This window comes from Hemicordylus capensis, chromosome 3 (genome assembly GCF_027244095.1).
Source record: "Hemicordylus capensis ecotype Gifberg chromosome 3, rHemCap1.1.pri, whole genome shotgun sequence".
NCBI lineage: Eukaryota > Metazoa > Chordata > Lepidosauria > Squamata > Cordylidae > Hemicordylus > Hemicordylus capensis.
In genome coordinates this window covers 163676939-163692521 of record NC_069659.1, presented here as the reverse complement: position 1 = coordinate 163692521, position 15583 = coordinate 163676939, and the positions used below count along the sequence as shown (strand labels likewise).

The 15583-nt window shown below is 40.7% G+C and overlaps 1 protein-coding gene across 4 annotated transcripts in view; it reads right to left on the bottom strand.

The window, feature by feature from the left end:
• Positions 1–15583, bottom strand: part of GPC6 (glypican 6) — a 1119686-nt gene that overhangs the window by 964543 nt on the left and 139560 nt on the right. Inside the window, exon 1 of one of the 4 annotated variants that reach the window (XM_053305387.1) lies at positions 2103–2193. The exons of 2 other annotated variants lie outside the window; for them this stretch is intronic. The gene's annotated coding sequence lies outside the window, so the exon portion shown is untranslated. Of the gene's footprint in view, positions 1–2102; positions 2194–15583 lie in introns of those variants that run through there. One more of the 4 variants, XM_053305386.1, reaches the window with a different exon arrangement.

Below are 15583 nucleotides of genomic sequence, written 5' to 3'. Positions count from 1 at the left end.
GGGCAGCCCTTTACACGGCCCTCGAACCAGCTCATGAGCGGGGACCTTGGTTCGGCTCACCGCTGTAGTAAGTGCCCCCCCCCTCAATTTGGCTCAAGGGACAAGCCTTTGAGCCCAACTGGCTCAAGTGAGAAGCAGCTCAGGTTCAAGCCAGCTCGCACATCCCAAGCACTACTCTGTGTGAAATGTCAGGTATTGTTTTCATGAAAATGAGCCTTTTAAAACTAAACAAGTCTCATTCAGCCATAACTGAAGACATCAAATAGTAAAGGTGGAGCTGCACATTACCACAGCAAACCAATGTATGACAGCTTGATTATATTCCCTAAAGTCAACTGGAACTGTTAAAGTACTTTGTTGCGAAAACAAAGTAGATGTCAAAAAAGCCCTCAAGGCATTAGAGGAAATTCTAAATTCTGGCTAGACAATATCCGAAAAGTATTTGAAATCCTCAGAGACAGGCAAAAGTAGAGAAAAATTAACACAGAATCTTCACTGTTCTTATGTTAGTACATTTCCCATTCTGTGAGCCTGGCTGCAGAAAAGGACTCCCTGACTCAGCTTCAGGTAATTGGTGCTTGAAACAGTTATTGTTCTTGTATCATGTGGTTTTAATCTATTAATCTATTTTTGTGACTCTTGAGTGCAACAGATTTCCAGACAGAATGGAGCAGCATCAGGCAAAAAGACACTTTTCAGGTTAAAACAAAACAAAACAAAACAAAATGAAAAAAGCAAGAAATCCATTTTGAGCCCACTTCTGGAATACTAGAGAATGCTCATTGAATGGATGTGGATGAGAAAGGTAAAAGAGAAACAGGAGAAAGCTAATAATCTGTTAGTAAAGCTAGTATTGAGGTATTCTGTCTCCCCATTTTTATCCCAGTAAATAAACCCATAGTGCTTCCTTAAATATGTTTCCCAATTAGTGAGCATGAGATCAGACTGTGTTATAGTTTAACTACCATGTAATTTTGCTATGTCAAGTAAATACAGGCATTTACCAAGTGATTACTTGCCATGGTGTGTACAAAAACACTCTGTAATAATCCAAAGAATGACATCAATTACCATTTTAAGACACATACAAGAACAGAGTCCAAATGACGATGAGATTTTTTAATATTCTCACCTCAAAATGTCTATTTCAGTTCGTAAAGATACTTGAATTGAGGCAGAGCCCTGAGCTATCTGTCTATGACAGGGGGGAAAGGGAGCCCCATTCCTTGGTCATAATCAGCCAAGCAGCAGCTACTGGCCCAGGCTGTCTAGTGCCCATGGCAGGGAAACTGGCCAAAGCTAGCATTATGAGCCCTCTGGATTGACACGATGGCACAAATATTTTATGAAGTCAAGTCTTCACACAAATCTTTCTCCTCAACAGAAATCTTCACCCTACCTCTTACATTATATACATGTGGAGGGAAACTTGCCTGCTCTTCCATCATGCAAAGACAATTGTTGGCCTGAAAAGGGTACGGACATTCTGTCACAAGCCAATTCACCTATGGAGATTTCTGACCTATTTTGTTACTGGTGCACATAACAACATGAACCAGGGGCTCTTAAGAGGGCACGCCGTTTTCACAGCACCTGACATTTGGGATTCCTAACAGTCCAAAGACTTCCTCTCATTAAGTGCATCAGCCATACAAAGGACTGCTATGTTCAGTGGTCCTAAATGATGTGGCAATTTCAGGTGTTTTAATAAAAACCCAAAGGAAATGTATTCTCATTTCATTATGGCAACAATTGTCTGAAACAATGAATGAGCTCTGTGTGCTCCACATTTTTAGAAGCAGCTATCTCTCAGTTTGTTCCACAAAAATGAAGATGGGGTGTGCTGAACAGGCCCACGATCAAACTGGCCTTCAGCAAACCAGGCTGGTTTGACCAGTTTGATCACAGACTGGCTCAGCCGCGGTGAAAGGGGTCCGGTCCATGATCGAACTGGACCAAACCCGGTTCATCTGCAGACTGGCTCGAAAGCGCCTGTAAAGGGGAATCCGGTGAGAACTTCCCTTTGCTTCCCAAGATAATAAAAGGCAGCGGGGGAGCAGCGAGAAAGAGGCGCTTTTATAACTGACAGAGAAGGTACTTACCGGCAGGCCTGTGGTAAACTTGAGGCCTTCCCCCACACTTTTGCCAGCAGTGTCACACAAACATACTGATCGCACAAATGGCCTCCACGCATGTGTGGAGACTGTTTGCATACCGCAGCCACGGGGGGTGGGGGGGGCACACTGCGCAGGCCTGCTGGTAAGTGTCTTCTCTTTCAGTTTGAAAGGTGCCTCTCCCTCACTAACAACCCCCCACCCCCACCACCTTTTGTTACCTTCGGAAGCAAAGGGGAATCCTCACTGTATTCCACTTTACAGGCACTAGAACCAGTGAACCAGTTCAAGCTGCTTTGGTTGGACTGACTGGATCAGCAGGTTGGTTCGACTGAACTAGTTCATGGACACTGGTCTAGTCTGAATTCAGTCTCAGTTCAGACCGAACCACTCAAACTGGTTCCACCCCCACCCCCCAATGAAGGATTGCTGGAGAAAAAGACAGAATAATGTGCACCATTTTGTGAAATTATTGTAAAAACAAACAAACTTGTGTGTGTGTGCACAAAACCGGTTTGCCCAGTTCACTTTGAGTCCGAACCGGACTCACACCGGACTGGGCAAGTTCAGTTTTGTGCCCCCCGAACAGACCCCCAGCTCAAATTCAAGCCGGTTTGTCGGTTCTAAAGTTTAAAATTTAAAAAGAAAACTCTCATTGCCAGGGCCAGCGGCCTCACAGCGTGCTGCCACAGCTGCGGGGGCAGGGGTGGGAGGGCAGACACACACACACACACACACACACACACACACACACACACACACACCCCTCTCATGGCAGTACCGCCTGAGACCACTAGACCTGGCAGTAAGTGCTTAAAAAAAAATCGAATTTTAGAACCCCTGAACAGGCCTGTGGAGTTCAGCTCGAGGTCAAGCTGAAACAGGCCCAGTCTGGCTCAATGGTGAGCCCTCGAGCCGGACTGGTTCAATGGCAAACCAGCTTCACCTTGAGCCAGTTCACACATCCCGCCCCCTGTGTTACTTTTTAGTAGCCAGACATGAAATATAAGAAAGGTGAGCTTTATTATTTTATGCTTTTAACAGTTCGCCACACATCAGCCTTTGGAATTAGGCAGGATAGAAACTGAATATATGAATAAATTTTAATAGATATTGACAAAAACCGTCAGAAGCTTTTAAAATAATATTATTTATATTCATTTCAATTGTAATTTTCAGAAGAAAAATCTCAACTGCATATACAAAAGCAATAGTAGTTGTGTGTCACAACTACAAAAGAATGTACTGTAGTTATTCTCACATCTTGCTGTGTAAGAATTCATTTTATAAAGCAATGACAAATGAGTTGTTTTCACTATCTTCTGGGGTTGTGGACAAAGATAAGTATTCCAAGTAATCTGCGGGCCTAAAAATCAATGAGTCATGGAATTTATTAACTATAGATATTATCTATAAATAGGTATAAAGTTTTCAGGAGCACAGCCAGAATAGATTTTGAGGAAACTGGCCCATGATGATCGGGGATGTCTATTATATTCTAGAGAGAGATGTTCCAGAATGAAGGAGGTCTCCTTAAAGCAATAAACATGTGGCAGCCTCTATCCCTGGTGTTTTCTCTTTCTGCCTGTTGAACATTCCCGCTTCTTTGCTCAGCTGTCCCAGGTGTTAATTCTTGATGTATTCTTTGTTTTAAGTCAAAGCTGTTCGCTTTTAGGGAGCCTCAGTAGAAACCACTATTGTAAAGGAGCTATTGTTCCCAATCATGGCCTGGAAAGCAGAATCTCAGAGAATTTGAGTAGCCTTACTGTGAAGTTCAGGGTTGTCCACTAACCCTTGTCACTTCCAGGGTTTTGAAATATAATTAATACACAAGAGGAACCTTCTTCCATTCATTCTAACACAAACTACAATGTCAACTCGGGAAGAGGAAACAGCTACATGCAGCTCTGTGGTTCTTATGTGAAATGAATAGGCTTAAATGTTTTTCCTGTTATGATTCTGAAACCCAGGCCCTATCACAGAGATTTCAGCATTGCCAGAAAAGGGATCCTTGGTGAGAGTTGACAATATGCAAAACAGAAACTGTTTTATTATTATTTATTTTATTTAACACATGTGTATACCACCCCAAATGCAAGTCTTTCGACGGTTTAAAACAAAACCATAAAAACAACAGATAAAAAGATTAAAACATGACAAAAACATAAAATTTAAAATGTTAAAACTATTAAAAACACAATTAAAACAATATTAATTAAAAGTCTGGGTGAACAAATGCATCTTGACTGCCTTTTTTAAAGTTGTAAAAGATGGGGAGGGGCTCTTATTTCAACAGAAGAGCCGGTGGCAACTGCAGACGCACCTCTCCAGATGATCTCAATGGGTGGTGTGGTTTATAGCGAAGAAGACGTTCTCTTAAATACCCAGGGCCCAAGCTGTTTAGGGCTTTATAGGTTATAACCAAAACCTTGAACTCTGTCCAGAAACTTATCGGCAGCCAGTGTAGATCTTTTAAGATAGGAGTGATATGGTCTCTCCGAGATGACCCAGAGACCAATCTGGCTGCTGCATTCTGGACTAGCTGCAGTTTCCAGACTACATACAAAGGCAGCCCCAAATAGAGTGCATTGGAGTAGTCAAGTCTGGAGGTTACCAGCATATGTGCTACTGTTATGAGGTCATTTATCTCAAGAAATGGATGCAGCTGGTGTATCAGTCAAAGCTGATAAAAGGCATCTCTGGTCACTGCCTCAACCTGGGACACTGTGGAGAGGTATGTGTCCGGAAGCACCCCCAGACTGCATACCTGTTCCTTCTGGGGAAGTGTGGCCCCATCCAGAACTGGCAGATCAAATGTTTGAGCTGGGATGGATCAAAATCAGTAAAAACCGAACCCTCGCTGCTGCTTTAAAGTGGTAGTAGTGGTGGTGGTGGTAAGTAATAAAGGGCTGCAATCGTAAATTCCATACATCACATGCACTTTGGCTCTGAGTAATTCATGGACAAATGAAATAGGTTGGCTTTTTTAAAAAGGGTTGGAACCAAATCCTATGTACAGTGGGTTCAGTAGATTTCTGGCATCAAATTTCCCAATCCAATTATGGTTGGACCCAGAACTTTCCACAGTGCAGGCCTAATCCTTGTTGGGTCCAGTTTGGATCACATCTCTGCTGCAGTAGCCAATGTAAGTCCTCTGCAATCTCTTTTGCCTAATGATGTATAGTAAATTAGAAATGCATAGAATTGCACAGCCTGCATTAGTTTGAAATAATGGTTCTCTGCAAGAGATGTTTCTTTGCTTGTCAGTGCAAAGCACTGTCACAACTATGTTTCTCTAGTAATGTTCCATCCCCCATAGGTTACTGTGACCGGCTATGGAATGTAGTGAAGCTGATATGTAGAAGGGGTTGATATGACTAAGAAGATGTTGGCAGTCTGCCTGCGTACGTGTTTAGAGTTTGTTTTCTGGCCTTGGTTAGGCACCTTGGCATCAATATGCTGTTTCCTTGTGAGGATGACTTTTGCATTTGTCTTGTATAAAGGTATGGATGTTTGAGTATTCCTTTGTCTTGCTTTGAGCAAATAGCCAAAGTAACACCTCTGTTCTTAAGGCAGAATAAAACCTTTGGTCTTAAAGTCCTCTCATTTGGGCTGATTATTGGGCTCCATCTGCCCAGGAACGAACCTCCTTATTGGGGACAAGGTTACCCTGATACATCACTAACATGCTAAGGCAGGAGTGGGTGAGCTCATAGTGAGCTGTTCAAATCCCACCCTACCCCCATTATTATTAATTCCTCCAAGGAATTTAGGACAACACACAACACCCCAGTCCTCACAACAATCCCATAATGTAGACTGATTGGCTCAAGAGTAATCCAGTGAGCTTCACAGTTTAGTGGGGATTTTAAACTTGTTTTTTCCAGTCCTAGATCAGAATACTAACCACTAAACCACACACTTACATCCTGGACAATATACAAACATGAGCCACAGAGATGCATGGAATGACATAAAATCTCATCTTTGCTGTGGTAAATTAGGAAACATGAAGGCAGTAACAATGGCTCACATTAGGCTCTATGATAAAGGCCTAATCCATACCAGATCCAATCTAGAGGCTGGATTATTCGCTGAACATCTGTTGAAATAATTCAGTTTCCCCAAGTTATTTCTGTAACATTTCTGGAATACAGGGGCATCTATGGATCACTGGAGCTTTCTATCTTCTTTGTGTTTTCTTTGGTCTATTTTCCCTTTTGTTTTTACTATTGTTTAAAAAAAATTCCAACAGATATTTCTTTATTGCTGACATTTCTGTAATGATGTACCGTTTGCAAATTTACAAAAAATACATATTTGATTCCAACAATATTGGAAGTGTAATTGAGTGGCATTGTCCAAAACCCAAGATAGTTTATAATAGGATAAACACAGTGCCTCTAATGCTGCTATTTTTAATGTAGAAAGCCACATAATCTATTTAAAGAAAATGGATTAACATGCACAATGCAGAAAAATGATAATCACTTTAAAATGGGGTAATTATTTTTCATATTCGTGGAGTAATGTGAATGGAGAGAAGTGACCCACAGAGAGGGACATTAAACACTGCAGACTGGCAAAAACTCATAAAGGGATAAGAAAGCCAAAAAACCCCACACAAAACCAACAACCCACGAGGCGGGGGGATTAGTATTTTATGCATTTATTCACTATTGTGCATTTTAAATTTTATTGGCTTTTACAATAGCTTTATATTCCAATTACATTCATTTATTTAATTAAGTAAATATTGACTTCCCGCTTACCTATCTGTGCAGTTCACGTTAACTATACATATAAACCATTGCTACAGTAATTCAAAACATACATACTCCATATTACTACTCTATTTTACCCAACCCAACCTGCTGTTATTACTATATTTCAAACCCTGCTGAAAAGTCCATATTAGAAAAATAGTTCTTTAAGTAAAGTAAAAATGGTTCCCAATCTTCTTTGAAACATTCCAAATTTTCATCCCTTCTAAGTGCTGTAAGCTTTGCCATCTCAGCATATTCCAAAATTTTTATCAACCAGTCTTCTTTTGAGGGCATTTTAGTGCTTTTATTCACTATTGTTAAAAGGCATGGTTCAGTGAGAAGTGCTCTTGCTCAGCTCCCATTCATTTCAACTGAACTTCTGTAGGAGAACTTCCAAAAAGTGCACTAAGCAGCAATCCCTAGTTACATTTTATTCTTAAAATACATCTTCAGTGGCCACTGGATTGTATCAAGAGAAAGTTAATCATGACTCAAAATTAATGATATTTAAGAGAACGCCTTCTTCGTTATGAACCCCGCGGCCTACTAAGATCTTCAGAGGAAAGTCGTCTGAGGTTGCTTGCCGGCTCATCTGGTGATGGCTCAGAGGCGAGCCTTCTCTAGTTGCCCCAGGGCTGTGAAATGCACTTCCTGCAGAGATTAGAGCTGCTCCATCCCTGTTGACCTTTAGGAATCAGCTGAAGGCACATCTCTTTGGCTAAGCTTTTTAGCTATTCATTGTGGTTTTTATGGGTAGTTATTTTAATTTGAACTTCTATATGTTTTAAATTGTTGTCAAATTTCTTGGTTTGTTTTAATGTTGTAAACCGCCTAGAGACTTTGATAGTGGGCGGTATACAAATATACTAAATAAATAAATACTGGGACTTCAGTTACGCATGATTACTCAGTCATTCATTTCAATGGCATAATCCTGACTAGCTTTCTTTGGATACAATCCGCTGCTTCTCTGCTTCAAAGTGGCACAAGGAGTGGGGGAGGGCTACAATGGGTAGGGTGGTGGTGTTCAAAATTTCTCTCTATGATACTTTCCTTCGATAGATCTGGAAGTAGCAGGGGGGAATTTTCTGGGTTAGAATGTTTAATCACCCTGCAACAACCCTCCAATTTCCCCCTGTGAATTGAACTTATCACTGCAACTCTGCAGGAGAGATGTGGTGCTCCAGATTTCCCAGACACATATATACTACCCAGCACCCAGATTCCCCCTTGCTGAAGTTTTGCTTTAAGGGCTGGGTTTTTTTGTTAGTTAGTTAGTTTTAAAAGAATAGATGTGTGACATACATACAGGTTTAAAGCAATTGAGGACAGGGGAAACACATCACTCCCAGTATCAATGATGATAATTCTAAGCCTTCAGCTTAATGGAATGTATACATACACATTTCCACTTAAAATTACTACAGTAATTTAAATATAAAGGCACCCCATTTTGAAATAGCTTGTTTATAGTCTGAATGCATGAACATTTGATAATTTATTATTTAGGTTGTGGGAGTTGAGAATCATGGTCCTCAGGGAACAAAGTCAGCCTCCCTAGAGAGGTGCAGCCAGCCACCAGGGAAGTCTGAATTCTCTGAAGAACGTTGGCTCACTCTTCTCTTTGGACCTGTTCTTCCCTTAATGTTGAGTATGCATTTCTCAGTTGTGCCAACCTGTGCTGCAGCAGTTATGTCTATATAGAGGAAATTGGGAGGGAGACAATTGCAAGGGGAATAATAATGTCATCAGTCCATTCACACCATGTGCTCTCCTGGATGTGTACATTATTGGCACAGCATGGGATGAAGCCAGGAGAAGTGCTAACTACTATGACAAATACCACTTTTTAACCAACTTCTCAAAGTGGTGTTCATAGAAAAATAAATAATAAAGGGCTCACAATCTAAAAGCAAACATAAGGTAGACACCAACAACCACCACCAGTGGAGAGATGCTGTGCCAAGGCTGGAAATGGACAGCTGTTCTCCCCTGCTAAATATAAGAGATCCACCACTGTAAAAGGTGCCTCCTTGCTCAGATAGCAAAGGTTTGCTGTGCCTCAAACATGAGAGATTAAGGTTGTGCCCCTTCCATATTTCATTTTCAATTCATTTTCTAGCAATTTGTAACTCTGTATACGAGAGCCATGAGGCACTAAAACACCATCTCTTGCAACAGCGCTTATTTAATAAAAGGTTCTGACACAAATAAAAACAGCAGAGGCAACAATAGATACTTCACATCCTTTCGCCTACTCCCAACTAAAAATTCCTCAATTCTTTTATAAGGCACACACTTCACTGCCACTTTCCTAGATAATATCTGCCAATGCCAGAGGCAATAAGCCTCGGAATACCAGTTGCAGGGGAGTAACAGCAGGAGACAGGATGTGCCTTCATCTCCTGCATGTGAGCCTCCGAGAGGCCCCTGATTGGCCACTGTAGGAAACAAGATAATAGACAGGCTTTGTCTGATCCAAGTGAGAAGTAACCTGTCCCCCTAACTCATTCACTTAATGGCTCACCTGAACCATTATTTTACTCAGGGAAGAAGGCTGTTCTCACAAACAGGCAAAAGCAGGCTAGGGAAGCCAAGCCCAGTTTTGCACGTGCATGAGAACCTCTGGGAGTCATCCGGCTCCCGGCGGCATGGTGGCAAACGCAAAAGGGAACCCAGCTGTTAATCTGGGTTGAGGGCACAAACACGCCATTAGCCAAGGCTAACTGATCAAGTATTGGTGCCATGCAACACTCACACACCAGCAATCTCCCAGCCAGCATCAAAATACTCCCCATAATGCACCGTGCACTCACACAGTGCATTATGGGAGTTCTGGGGGCCTCCTGGCCCACAAACCTCTCTGCTGCTGGCATAAGCTGGCAATCATCTGGGCGGCCAAGCCACCCATCCAGCAACAAGGAGAGGATCATCTGCAGGAGAGGTAAGCTTTTTGGGGCTTCCTCCCCTTGCCCCTTCAAGCCCTTCTCACAGGGCATAATTTAGCCTTTGCATGCTTGGTGATTTGTTTTGTAAACAATAGCCACAGGGGACCTGATGCAGATTAGGACACCAATTGTAATAAAGGATAAAATCCCAACCAGCCACCCCCCAACCCAACCCCAACTCCACCGCACACAGATCATAATTCTGATTTGGATTCAGCCTCCTTGTAATTCATACTTAAAAAGATAAACTAAGAATAAAGGTAAAGTTGTGCTGTTGAGTCGGTGTCGACTCCTTGCGACCACAGACACATGTGGTTTTCTTGGGTAAAATACAGGAGGGATTTACCATTGCCATCTCCCACACAGTATGAGATGATGCCTTTCAGCATCTTCCTATATCGCTGCTGCCCAATATAGGTGTTTCCCATAGTCTGGGAAACATAGTCTGGGAAACATACCAGCGGGGATTCAACCTATTGCTCCCTAGGCAAGTTACTTCCCCACTGAACTATTCAGTGGCTGTAAACTAAGAATGCAAGGGCAAAATTATACATTTGACATAATGTGTAGCCTTGCCCTTAGATAGAGAAATCAGTATGCGATTAGTGACCTCTCTCATGCCACAGTACACTGAGCTTATTTTAAATAAGCTTTCCACTATGATGTCAAGACTTCTTTCATGAGGAACTGAAGCCAGATCAGATCACCATCAGCATATATACAAATATATTTTTGTCTGCATACTCATCACCTGGCAGTTACTTAGTCTGTGGAAATCCTCATGGAGTCTACTTCAGGATGTTATCATCATAAGTAAATTGGTGTCATCCACAAACTTGAGCACCCCACTATTAATGTCTGATTTCAGCTAACCTATGCATGTCATAAAATGTTGTTCCCAATATATATCCTTTAGTTATCATCCTGTTTCCTTCTGACTTAATTTGGTCCACCTTTAGGCACCAAGATTTTGTCCAATTTGATTTACTAGTGGGTTCTTCTGCTCCCCAAGGATATAGTGGCTCACATGTTGTACAGCACTTGGAGGGTGGAAGAAAGGCTCTGTCCTGGCAGAACAGCTGGAGAATAACTGCTTTGAAGAATTTTTCCATAGTTCAATGTGGATGAAAGAGGAGGGAGGAACAATTTTTGCTTTTCTCCCCTCCCTCCAAAGCCCTTTTGGCTTCCAGGAATATGTCCCTGAGGGGTGCTCAACCCTCAAGGTCATATTCCTGGAAGGGCTTTTGGAAGTGGGGGAGATAAGTGAAAACTGTTTTCCCCATTCCCCTGCATTGGGCTGTGGAAGAAGACTCCAAAACAATTATTTTCCAACTGCTCTGTTAGCATGTTGCCCTTCTTTTGCCCTCATAGTGCTGCAGAAGATGTGAGCCAGTGGCATTATGGGAAAGTGGTATATTTGGCAGCTATTTGGACAAATGAAGCAATTCAACTTTTTCAGTGAATCTGCAATCTAAATTGGTAGTCAATTTATGAACATTGATTTTCTACACACCCTCCTGACCCCAGGACCTGTGTACAATCCCTTCCCTGTAAACTCTTTTATTTCATCTTGCCTCTGTAGCCACCCAACTTCAACAAGTCAATTCCATGTACTGGGCTCAAGACAATTACATTATTGACATTTCTCAGCTGAAAGGCTCTTGCTAATACTATCCAATTTTCCAGTTCTTTCTGAAAAGTTCAGTAGACACATCTTGCATGGGAGATACGAATTTACACTGATAGTTACCTATCATCTTGAATACAAATGTTACACTGAGTGCTTGCCTGAAGCTAAAGGTGTGCATCTCTGTAATAACTAACTACAAATTAGACAACCAAAGCATACTTGCACTCGAGATGAAATATGTTTGTGGTAGTGAATAGTTTTTCCTGCTTGGTCAACCTTGAGGCTAAGATCTTCAGGGCCTCCTAATTAGGAAGGTGGGCATTGAACTTTAGCCCTGTCACTCTTAATAAAATGTGTGTCCACAGTTGAGAGGAAAATGTCATTTTTGCTCAAAAATGGATAAGCCTTACTACTATAACAACTTACATTATAGAATGAGGTATTTTATGCTGTTGCAGACAGTCCACAGAAGAACCACTAGACCTTAATGCTGCCATTCACAGAACGGTACTCTGCTTAATTTGACAGACTCTGTTACTAGCCTGAGATTTTGTCGGAGTAATTAAGACATTAATTATTTAGTTAAGTCTTCATTTCATTGTCTGATTATTCAGCTGAGTCGCAGCATCTAGCAATCCCCTACAACTGCACCCAAATGCCTACTTTGTCCAGGAATCTGAATTTGAAATCATCATATGCTGGTAACCTGGTCCAAAACACATTTACTTTTATCTGATTCATAACTGCATTTTCATCAGTCGATAATTTGAATATGTGACTGAGCCACCTTAGATAGAACTTTTCACCTGATACTTCAAATCCTGTAAACTGTTGATCCATTCAGCTGGGAGTCAATAGGTGATGAATGGTCAACTGATGGGAGATAATGTACTTGTACATGGGAAATATTTACTGTTTTCCATGTACAATAGTGATATCAGGTAAAATGAAGTTTCTTGCCAGTGGTCCTTGATATATGATGGCTATTTCACAAATACAAACCATCACTTGATGTTACAGCCAATGGAGTGATCAATATGCACATGATCACCTAAAGTCTCTTGATTATAGGGAGTGTTCACTCCAGAGGTTCCTCAGGTCCCAATTTAGTACAAAATCTGAAACTCAGGAAGCAGAAATGTATGAAGAGTGAAATGTACAAAGCAGTGGAAAAATCATACTCATCAATAGAATCTTTTTCCCTTCTGTGGACAATACTGTCCCTACACAGCCCCAAAACTCTTCACATCTGCTCTAATCATGGGTGGGTGGGGCTCATTGTGGGCCTGTACATAGTGTGGATACTGCAGGAGCTGTATACATTGAAAAAATTACCATGGTCTTAGAAATAGTTGTTACCGGGTTTCACCTAAACAAAATGTCAGTGTGAATGTAGAGGTTCCTTCAGACCTCCAAATACTGAGACATTTCAAGAAAAGCAAAAAGAGTTCCATAGAACAAGTGAAAGTTCCTTCTAGGGACAATGATATAGGGACCCACAACCCTTCTGGGTACTGCAATATCCTCCAATTGTCATCATGAGAAAAGTTGAGTAGTGAATCAAAATAGAAAACTGCTAATGGAATTTGAAGTCTAAAAGTTTAAATCATTTAAATATTTTCTGTTTTACCTTTGAGCAAATGTGCAAATCTCATTAAAGAAAAGGTCAATGACAAAATTAATTTGCCCAAGTTAAATCAAATGGGAACATTTGCTAGCTTAGCTGAGTTTATAAAGTTAGATATTTTGATTGCATGCATAAATGTATTCACCATCCTTGTGAATCTTTCTTTGCAAAGACATTTAGAATAGTGATGCTAACAAACTTTGCAACTTGGTTTGGAATACAAATCTGACATAATCATAAACCAGTATTCTAAATCAGGACAAACCCTCCTATATCAGCATTCTAAATCAGGCCAAACCCTCTTCTCTGGCTCAAATTGAACACAAGTCAGAGAACTGCCTTCTGTCTCCCAACCCCTCAGTATGGCTGTGATGATAGCAGTGGTTGGAGGGATTTGGATCATGTTTAATATTGACATTTACATTTATTTGGGAATGTTTTCATAATTCTCATTAGTTCAAAATAGCTTTTAAAACAAGTTCAGATCTCATTGGCTTTGTGGAAGATCCTAATGAAAAAGATGCACTGATATTCATTTCCACTTCAGTTGCCTGTGGTTGCTCCTGCTAGAAGGAAAGCCAGGATGCTTAAAATGAAATACAAAGCATTTGTTAACTTGGATATAGACTGGAAAGAAAAGCCCTCTCTAAGTTGTTTTTCCCATTGTATTTGACAGAAAAAGGAGGAAGCCGTTGGCCACATTCACATGTAACACGAAACTGGAGGTGAAGGGACCTCCAGTTTTATTCTCAATATGTCCAAATGTGGGAAACCACAGTTTCTCTGAAAAACTGACCTGTGGTTTCCCTCCCTGGACAGAGATTTTCACCTTCAGTTTGTAGTGAGGTCTACAGCCTGGACTTCTGGTTCCGTGGTGCCAGCATTAAGTCCAAACAGTTGCTTTGCAACTGGAGTTGAGGGAGGAAGCTCCTCCCTCACTCCAGCTGCCATTGGCTGCTAGGGCTGTTCTTCAGTAAAGACAGAAGCCCTGGCAACCAGTTCCCCCTCCTCTCTGCAGTCAGTGAGACTGGAGAGAGGGAACTCTCCTGACCATCTAAATTCAGATGAGAGAGTGAGAGGAAGTGGAGAATGGAACTGTGGTTCCACGTTACGACCTAAGGTAGCCAGTGAGTCTCAGCCCAGTTGATTACTTTGGGACAAACTATAGTTTCTGATCAAACGTTAGTTCCACTAATCTAATCTCCTTACAGCCTGAATTTTATTTCATGTAGGAGATTCATGCAGCAAGCTTGTTTTCTATATCAATGTGTTTATGTTTTCTGAGTAGATTTTAAAGAGGTGCTTATAAAAAAACTATTTATGAGATATCATTCACCATCACCTATACTTTAGAGAATGCCTTTTCTCACATGTTCCTCTCTATTCCCAAGGATCTGCTGAGACATGGGGCTCTGCTCTTTTTTTACCCAAGTAAAAATCAGTGAGGATGAGAAGCATGACCTTCTTTCCTGGGATACTCACATCATGGAACTCATTCTCAAATAAGATCTGCCTGGCTACCACCTTAACTAGTTTTGAATCTCAAGTAAACCATTTTCTGTATATGAAAACCTTCTCTAGGGCTTGTTATTGCAGGCTTCAGTAGGGCTTTTAGAGAAAGTTCAAGCTGATTTGTACTGTGATTTTATTGCATTTACACTAAGGGTTAGATCATATTGTGATGTCAGTGTTTTATTGTATTACACTCATTATCAATGTACTGTTTTGTTATTTTAATACTGTATGGCACTTGGATATTTTTAAGAAAAGTGGCCAGTGCCTTGAACAAACAGAATGTACTTACTATTGTATGTGTAATATAACAAAATGCAAAAAGCATATATCTGGATATATATCACACCCCTGCTTCCTATATATCATGTTTCCTCTTCAGCAAGCCAATCCATTCAGCTATTTAAAATCTATATTTTAATTGTCATAGGTACATCAACTTTATGCATCTCTATGGACATATAACAAAAGAGAAAAACATTCAGTTCTAATCACTGTCTAATCGTTATTTATTGATTTATTTTAAGCTGTTTTAATATTTAATTGATTTTGTTTTGTTTTTATTTGTTGTGAACCGCCCTGAGACCTTGGGTTAGGGCAGTATAAAAATTTACTAAATAAATAAATAAATAAATAATCAGTTCTAATCACATACTTATAGTGCTACTATTATTTTTCTGTCATTAGAAATACTGACTTCTCATCTTTGTAGATCTAAGAAAGCCAAAGAAATGGAAAATACAATACGGTGAGGTTCTGCAGCTTTGTAGTTAAGCTCTGAAATGAAATCCCAATTCATTTCTCACCTCTTCCATTAAATCAATGATTATCTGAACCATAATTTTGATTATTGTGAATGTGAGCATCAGACTTGCAGACATGCAGACTCCGCCTTCTCTCTTCTCGGTGCAAGGGGAGACGATCGAGATCTTCCATATTTGAATAAATCATATATTCCATTGCATCTGAATTGTGTTGGTCTATGA